Consider the following 9,216-nt stretch of genomic DNA (forward strand, 5'->3'; position numbering starts at 1 on the left):
CCCGCTCCCTCCTAGGACAGTTCATAGGGGAGCAGCCAGGCAAGCCACCTTCTGGCTGGGGACACCCTGGGCCTCTGGTCCTGGGAGTTCCAGTTTGTGCTTGTACCTCTCCAGCAGTGGAAAACAGGTTCTGCCTCGGGTGCGGATGTTGACGGATGGCTACTGGCCGCCCAGAGAACTGGCTTCAGAGCGATTTTGAGGCCAAGTCCTCACTCAGCAGAAAGCCAGGCTGTGTTCCTGATTAGCGATGCCTGCAGGATTGCTGGATCTGGGACTCAGGCCCACTCGCCACGGATTTTGCTTTCCTTATTTGTCTAATGATGGTTCTTGGGTGCCGGGGGATTTTCGGTCACTCTAGAAGATGGCTGTTCTGTTTCACATGAAGGAGGCAGGGTGGTCTGAGGAGAGGTGCAGGAGCTCAGGGACACCCTGTGCCCTCTGGCGGAAAGGCCTCAGTAGGGGCTGCTGCAAGGTAAGCTTCAGTCAGGTCCGGCTGGTCCGAGGAAAGACAGTGGCTTCATGGTCAGTCTTGTCCTGATGGCAGTGGCTTGAATGTGGAAAGCAAAGCATGGAGAGCCCCCCGTTCTCCTTCTCGGGAGGGGAAGGAGTTTGCAGTAACCCGGATATCGGGGTGGGGGAGGAGCAGCCTTGGCTATGGGGGATGGGCTGCTCCTGATCCTGCTCCTGATCCAAACTTGTCGGTTTGGTCCGGTGTATGACGTCTTGTGAAGTGTCTGGAAATGCCGTTGGCTGCCACCCCACAGGCCTGGGATCCTGCCTGGATGGGTCCCCTGGACCCCGGCGGGGAACAACTCCGGAGCCCTTCCATCTACCCCTTCTTCCTGCCCCCACTGCCCCCCCACCTCGGCTGATCTTGAACTACTAAGGTGAGGTGGTTGGCTTCTCAGGTACGCAGTCGGGACCTCGGGCCCCTGTGCCCTGGGTGCCCGCAGCGAGGTGTTTCAGTTCTATAAACGAACACTCCCTTGTGAAGAAGGCCCCTCATGACGCAGCAGACACCCCCCCGCCCCCGCCGCCCCCGCACATCTGTTCCTCGCCCACCCTGATCCACACAGCCCTGCAGCCCTCACACTGGTCTGCAGGGATTATGCTCTTCACAGACTCGATCCAGGGGCCCATTTTTAAATCCCAAGCTTGCTCCTCCTACGACCAACCCCTCCCAGCCCCCTGGCCCTGTGAGCCCTTGGGCTTCTCCTCTGTTTGAATGTGGAAGGTAAGCTCAGTCAGGGAAACGGGTCTGCTGCTCTGGAAGAAAACAGGGGAGATGCCACCACCCCAGCCCCGAATCCTGGCTGCGGGCTGTTGAGGGGCCATGGGAGTGCCTGGGCCAGGCGGGCATGCGTGGGCCTCGCCGTTGTGCCTTCCCTTAATGTGGAGAACCAGGAGCTGACGACGCTATTCTCAGATGAAAGCAGAGCGCAGGGCCTAATAGGCACTTAATAAATGTTTGCGGAAATGATTCAGAGCGATCTGAATTGACGTGAATTGCGGGTTTCACTTTCGATCAGCTTTCCGTGCCTCTTAAAGCTCTTGTGCATAAATAAAGGGAAATGTAACCAAAGGGAGCGCTCAGCTCCCCACTCCAAAGCCCAGAGCGCAGCCCAGTACTCTCCTACGGCCAAGTCCAGAGACCCAGTGCTTGCCCTCAGCCTGCAGGGAGAGTAGGGCCTCCTCCGGGCTCCGTGTCCACAGCTGTCCAGTGGGGCTGTTGACTGTTGCCCCACTCCCTTTCCTCACAGGTTGCTAAGAGGGGCACTGGGATCAGGCATGATCCAGTGCTTGGGGAAAGGCGGGGGTGGGGGGTGGGGGGTGGGGGTGTGGTTGTGTCCGAGGAGAAGGAGACCCTGCAGAGACAGGGCGGGGACAGCACGAGGGAGGCTGCGGGCCTGGCTTCATCCCTCCTCGTCCTGGGGGCTGAGCGCCACGCCCACCGATCCCATCTCCCCCTGCACTGCCCCCCTTGCTCTGCTCCCACCTTCCAGTGTACCTGTACCTCCAGGCTTACAGAGTCCCGCTCAGCCTGCCAGCTTGAATGCAATCACCTTGCTTCAAGCCCTTCAGGTTTCATTTCCATCAGCAAAAGCACACGAAAGCTGGCCACTTAAAACACAAAATAACCACAAAATATCGCATCTGGAATTATAGGCAGGTGGCAGTGGCCGGCTTGAGGGATCGGCAGTCATGCCTTCCATGACAGCCAAGGACATACCAGAAGGCAGAGGCTCTCATGCCCTCCTCCTCCCCAGGCTGAAAATAGGAAGCAGGGTCCCGCCCAGAGACGTTTGCCGCAGAGTGCAGCCCAGCTCAGATCCCCTGCCCCTTCGAGATCCTGACCTGTGGGGTCGCTCCTTCTCATTCCTGCACCCTTAGTTTTGAGGGTGGGGGCACAGGCACGTTTTCTGCAGCGTGCTGGAGAGGGTCTTCGGGGCCTGGCCCAGGCCGGGTCCTCTCCAGGCACAGGGATGCCAAGTGAGCAAGCAAGGAGATGGGTGCCTGGAGGACATCCCACATGTGGCCAGATGTGTTCCTATGCGGTGTGACTGGTGTGGTGTGACTGGTGTGCCAAGTGAGCACGGGGGAAGGGGGAAAGACCTTGCTTGGGAGGTTCTCAGGAAGGGGTGGCGCCTGACCTGGGTTTTGAGTCGGAAACAGAGTTTCACCGGCAGCTGATGAGGCAAGGGTATTCCAAACCCAGAGACTAGCAGGTTAAAGGCACAAAAGCATCCTACGTCCTCCCTTGCATTCCTGCCTCTGTCCATTGTAACCCTCCCTCCCACCTCGGGCAGATCCTGCGCCATTACCTGGGCCAGGACAGCTGGAGAAGAATAGACATGCTGTTGCCCTTTCAGGGCATTTGCTGGGGGAAGAGAACAGGTTTCCACTGAGACGGAAGGACCCAGAGAGGCTCCGCTATCCGGGGCCTCCCCAGAGGAGCTGTGAGGAGCTGAGAGCGCCAGAGCCCCGGGATCCACGTCCACACCTGTGGTCCCACTGTCACAGGGACACGTCCCTCCCCGACCCCTCGCGAGCCCCCTGCCTTCCCCGGTCACGTTACCCCACAAAGTTAGCTATTGCACTTCAGATAAAACCTACCCTTATCACTCACAAGCAAATTATAAATGTTATCTACGAAAGCCCTTCGGATGTGAAATGTCATGTAAATTAATAGGATTTTAGAATAGGAAGTCTCCAGAGGGAGTTCTCAGCTCCACTACTGTTATTACCTTGGGCAATAATAATAAAAATAGAAATAAAAGTTCTTACTGCACTTACTGATGGCTTGCCTGTGCCAGATAACTGCGCTGAGCACCCAGTGCAGTCATATCACTGAGTGTCACAGCGGCCCGGCCAGGAGGTGCCGTGAGCCACATTTTCAGAGGAGCGGAAGGAGCCGGGGATAGAAGTTCCATCTCTTGTCCTGGGTCCCGCCGAGTGCGGGAGATGGCGTTTTACCACCTTGCTGTAATCGCTGTCTGTACAGTTCCCTTGAACCACGCTGGCCCTGGAGTCCTTCCTCTGTTAAATGGAACTAGTGACGTCTTCCTTGTAGGGCTGTGGGGCCGGCTTACGAAGGGGACCCCAGCCTCTCTAGGATGGGCCCAGCTGGAGGGGACTTTCTGGGTCCTTGGCCTTGGAAAGTGCCACCATGGCAGCTGCTCTTATTCTCTGGCTTGCGGTAACAGGTTTCTTATTGTCAAAGCCATGTTCTTCTATTGTACAGGTGAGGAGACAGGTGTTGAGAAGGTTCCAGCATTTGCCCTTCCAACTCGGGCTGGCACGCGAATGGTATGCCGTGCTGTGAAAACTGTGAGATGTGTCTGTGCCGCTTGGTAACAGCGGCCCTGTGTCCCCAGCGCATCTCCCTTACCACCCTGGGCTGCCCCCCAAGACTCTTTGACCATTCCCAGTGATGCCCAATACAGCAGTGGTCTGCCATTCAGCACAGAAGCACCTATGTCAGGAGACAAAGAGTATGTGTGTTTTTGGTGGGAGGGGCTACATTTTACGCCAGGGGTGGGGTTGAGGTCACAAATGTTCATTTACTCACGGAGTTAGTGACGGGGCCAGGATGGGGGCCTGGGGTGTTTCAACAAGAAGTCTCGGGTGCTCCAGGCTTCAGTGTTCCCTGTCCTGGTCCATAGAGGTGGGTGCCACCCGGGTGCTCTTTGGAACTGTGCTGGGACAGAGCCATTGCAGAGCCTGGGGAGGAGACCCAAAGAGACTCAAGGCCATTTAGGTTTAAAGGGACCAGCAGGAGACTCTGTGGGGAGGAAGCAGAATTTTTGACTCAGCATCTAAAATTTGGGGAGCCAGGAAAAGTGTGAGGAGCCGTGCAAACAGCAAGCCCTAGAAGGGACAACAGTCGGGCCAGTGGTTTGTCGTGACACCCGCTGGGGGCAGGTGGGTGAGCATCTCACAAGCAGAGACCTTGGTGCTTGTGAGCGGGGGTGGGGAGGACGTGCTTTCATGGAAGGAGAAGCTGTCAGAATAGTTGCTGCTGTGTCCCTTGAAACGACGGTGTGGAGTGCCTTCTCTTGAAGGTCTTGGTCCTCAGTCTCAGAGAGACGGGCAGATAGTGCACAGAGCAGCGGGAAGTGGTTTGGGAACCAGCTCCCTGCGGCCATCCTCACTCTTGAGGTCTTGCTGGAGAGAGAGTGTGATGTGGAAGGGAGTACCCTTGGGGGGCCAGCAGCCGGAGCCAGAGCACATGTCCTGCCTCAGCTGATCCTGGTGCCAGCCCCCTTTTGGAGCAGCATTTGATGCAGCCACACCGGGGCTGGAGCTCAGCTAGGAGACCCTAGAGCAGACATGGGCTTGGTTCCAAACTTGACGGGTCCATGGTGGAGCCCTCCCTTCTCCCTGGCAGAGTGAGTCGTAGCTCCCCTGGGTCCAAGGCCCTGCTTCTTGTTGGCTGATTTCCTTTCCTTCCCAGGGAGCTGATTGTGTGCAGCGTGGTCCCACAGACAGAGCCCCCCTTTCTTGTCAGAGACTAGCAACTGTGGGCTCCATGAGGGCAGAAACATGAGAATCTCAGTCACTGCTCTGACCACCATGCTTAGAACAGTGCCTGGAGTGTAGTAAGTGCTCAGTAAATACTATGAAGAGAGAAGGGGTCTAGAAGTGGGGAAGGCTCGAACATAGCTTCCTTGCAGAAGTTCTGGGTCAAAGAGAGAGGCTGCATGCCCAGCTCTACCGGTAAGGGGCTGGAAAGGCCCAGGGAGGAGGATGCTGGGCCAGAGCCCCCCGTGGAGCGCTCAGCTTCCTTTTTCCTGGAAGAGCCCCAGCACCTGAGCAATCAGGCCCTGAAGGGTGTTCTCAGCTCTCCTCCTGAAGCCCTCAGCCCCACGCTCTGAGCTGGGAGCCGGGCCTGGATGGAGACCAGGACCGGTTCCTGAGTTTCGTTATCCGGGAGCAGGAAGATGGGAAGCCACAAAGCCCCATGTGGGGGTGGGGGGGCAGGCCTCGCCCCACTGCTGGCACTCGGGGGCACAGTGATGGTAAGCGGTGCGTCGTGCTCCCTGAGCACTCTCTGATCAGGAAGACACGCAGCTTTCACTGCTGGCAGGCACCCAGGGGCTGCGCTTGCCTCTCCTGGGAAGCTTCTTGTCATTTCCAAAGGATGCTCCTGACTTGGTCATGCTTCCACAAACCCTTTCATCCAAACCAAGGCTCTCTGACTACCAGACTGTAAAACCTCTCGAAGGTTTGATGTGCAGCGTACTTTCCCTTTATCCCCGTTACGACATCTGCGGAGAAGATGAAGCTAAACAGCAACTGCATTAAAAGTTGTTTGGGAGGAGTGTTGTGCCATCCCTCTGCTCTAGGTGCCAACACCCTTAGGGCTCTCTCGCTCTCTCTCACTCTCTCAGGCAACACATGGAGCCTCTCGCTTCCTTTGGGCAACTGGGAAGACCCAGGACCAGGCCTGAGCTGCACGCCCTTCCCCCTGCCTGTGCTCAGGCAGGGAGGCCTGGCCTTCTTGTTGGTCCCTCCCCCTTCTGCCCCACACTCTCTCCAGCACCTCAGCCCCAGCAGGAGCCCTAGCCCTCTCCTGGGGGTGGGGAAGGCAGTGGAGAGGGGATCCCCATGAGAATGGCACGATTGGTGTCCTTAGGGAATGTCGGTCTTGCTCCTAAAATGGTGGGTGGAAATCAGATTCCTATTTTGAATGCCAGGAACTTGGGTTTTGTTTTTTTCCTAATGGACACCTATTAGCATTCTTCAGAGCAGAACTTTACAGCTCGATCAAAGCCAGGTCCCTTCGGTAATCAGTTGTCCCACCTCTTCAGGCCCTCTCTAGACCCCCTAGGTCCTCCTACTCCAGAAATGCACCATCCATCCCTTTTCCGCTCACACCCCCAGCAGCTGCTGCTCTCTCTGCACAAAGGTATGGATTTCCTTTCAAAGAACCAGCCCTGGGGCACACCAGGCAGGTCTGCCCAGGAGGTGGGCAGGGCCCTGGGCCAGTCAGATGACAGATGGGAGCGTTTTCTAGTCTTCCACGGTGTTGTTTCCTACGTTCTGGGTGACCTTTTCTTCTCGGGGTGGCGTCTTTTGGAGTGTTTGGATTCAGTGAGGCAACAGTGGGTTTAGCCAAGAATGTCGGAATCATCTGAAGAAAGTGTTGGTGGGGGAGATGCCGGATGTGCTGGGGAAGGGGACAGAGAATGGTCTGGGCAAACGCAGCAGAGGAAAAATTGCCTTCCTAATGGAGCCTTCGGGATGGGAACACACATTACAAGAGACCGTTATAAAGACTCCCTCAAAGTCCCAGCCTTTTGGAACCCCCAGGAAGCTCCAAATTCTCTCATCTCCTCTTTCTGCAAGAGGCACAGAGGCCCGTGGACTTTTCCAAGGTCACAGAAATAAGTAGTGACTGTGCCGGAGCCGTCTCCCTGGCAGCCTGCTCCCAGGCATCTTTTCATGCCGTGCAGGGAGGAGGATATAGGGAAAGAGGTCCCCAAGCTGACACCCCGCAGCCGGCAGGAAAGGAACACCGTTTCAGTGTGGACTGCCAGCTCAGCCTTCCCTAAGTCAGGGTTCTCTGCCTCCACAGTGCGTCAGAAGCATCTGGAAGGCCTTTAAAAGCTAGCGATGGGGGCCTTCCCTGGTTCTTAATATGTTGTGAAAGCTCCCCCCAGCCAGGCTGGAGCCCTGCTCTGTGCGGAGGCCCCGCCGAGGGTCTCAAAAGAGACATGGTCCCGAGGAGAATCATTGCTGAATCTCCGGGAGGGCCTTCCTTTCCACAAGGAAGCAGGGTGACGGACTTGGGCAGATGTGCGGTGCCATTGAATGTCTTAAAATTATTGAAAGCCTTTACACCAAAGGTGGGAGCCCTTGGCCGTGCCCTGGGATCACCCGGAAAGCAGGGAAAGGTCCCACTGTGCATGTGGGCTGCAGCCCAGAGCAGCTAAGTCTGATTCTCTGGGGAGCCAGGTCTCAGGATTTGTCAAGGCTCCCCAGGGATCAGGGAGCAGCCCACCACCCCCCAGGTCTGATTTATTATGCTCCGTGCATTTGAGCTTGTCCCACTGGGGTTGGAGGATTGCGGGAGGAGAGGCAGCTCCACACACAGTGAAGCCACCATGCAGCAGTGACTTCCTGCGCCGGCTCTCAGGCACCCTCCCTGGGTTGTCCTGAGCCTCAGCAGCTGGTGCTCCACCAGAACCTTCTTTGGGGCAGACTCTGCACTAGGTCTTAAGTGGGACAGGGGGCTCAGGCCCTGCCCTAGAAGAATTTGTCAGCCAGCAAGAGAAGATTTGCACATCAAAACACCTGCTTCAGGGAGGCAGGAACCAGTGCTTCCCAGGAAGCATCCAAAGGAGGTGTGGTGCCCTAGAATTCTCAAAAAAAAATCTGAAGTGCCTTTGACTTCTAATTTGCCGTCCAGTTTCTCCCAGCTTGGAGAAGTCCAGGAAAGTGTCTCATTCACGGTCAATGGGATGGTGACAACTTATACTTAGATGAGTTACAAAGCCCAGAGGCACCGCTTTCCAGGGCCAGAGACCTTGGCATCAGGAAGATGGGTTCATGCAGGCTCAGAGGTGAGGGGACAACAGTGGTTCTCCGGCCGCACGAGCTGGTTACTCAGGGCCCAGAGAACGGAAGCGCCGTGCCCAGGTTACGCAGTGAGGCCGGGGCAGCAGGGAGACTATATGAAGCAGGAAGCCTCTGCCCACATTCCCGGCAGCAGAGAGGAGATGGTCATCTATTCTGGGCAGTGAGCAGGGTGCTGAGGCAGCCACGGGCACTCTGGGGCCAGGGGTTCTGCCTCCTGAGCCCTGTCAGCCCTTCTGCCTAATTCCCCCAAGGTCTTCTCCTGGGTACCCCTGGCCAGGACAGTTCTCTCCTCCGCAGCCCAGACCGCCTCTCCCTTCAGAAGTAAAATGAGAGGTTTCCCAGACAGCTAGGCCACCGTAGATGACCCCTGGCTCCTCGGGGCCTGGGGAGAAAAGCTGAAATCAGGACCACGAGGCAAGTCTGGAAGGCTTCTCCTCCCTGCACGCGCAGCTCTTCCAGGTCTGGGTCTAGTCCAGGGGCCTCATCTCCACCACAGTCCCTGGGCTGGGGCCTCCTGGTCCTCAGGTGCCTCTCACTGTCCTAGAGACAGGCTGTTCTCCATCAGGACAGCTCGAGGCCCTGGGTCGTGAAGCTTCTTTGGCCTCTGATAGCCCCTTGTGCACCCCTTGTGCACACACACACGCACCCCACTGTTCTTGGATCTGGGTCTGCCCATCCCCAGCAAGCCCAGCCACCAAGGAGAGTCCATGGGGTCCCCCTGATAATAGCATTGAGCTTATCCACTAGGTCATCCGAAGAGTACGCGTGGGGTGACCAGTGCAGCAGAGCTGCCTCGGAGGACGGGAGGGGGAATGGCAGGGAGCTGCGGAAGTGATCGGGGACCGAGTCCCGAAGAGGCCGGGCTGGGGCCCCTTACCCTGGCGTCTCAGATGCAGTCACTGCCAGGGCTGCAGGCTCCCCTCTCCGGGGTCTCCGGTGTGGGGGGGCAGACTGCGCTCTCCTCCCTGGCCCTCTTCTCACACCTGTCAGTCCGCTCAGCCCTGTTTGATGGTTGAGATGAAATTCTAGCCCTTAGCAGTGTCTGATGCTCAGTCTCCAGCAGAAACCTTTATCTGAGATTAAGGATAATGGATTTCCTTTCTTGGATAAGTTTTTTTTTTTTTTTTTTTTTTT

The 9,216-nt window shown here is 57.0% G+C and overlaps 1 protein-coding gene across 8 annotated transcripts in view; it reads left to right on the forward strand.

The window, feature by feature from the left end:
• The window catches only part of MSI2 (musashi RNA binding protein 2), a 386,853-nt gene that overhangs the window by 344,388 nt on the left and 33,249 nt on the right, over nucleotides 1–9,216 (forward strand). The window lies entirely within an intron of this gene.

The sequence above is a fragment of the Mustela nigripes genome, chromosome 16 (genome assembly GCF_022355385.1).
Source record: "Mustela nigripes isolate SB6536 chromosome 16, MUSNIG.SB6536, whole genome shotgun sequence".
NCBI lineage: Eukaryota > Metazoa > Chordata > Mammalia > Carnivora > Mustelidae > Mustela > Mustela nigripes.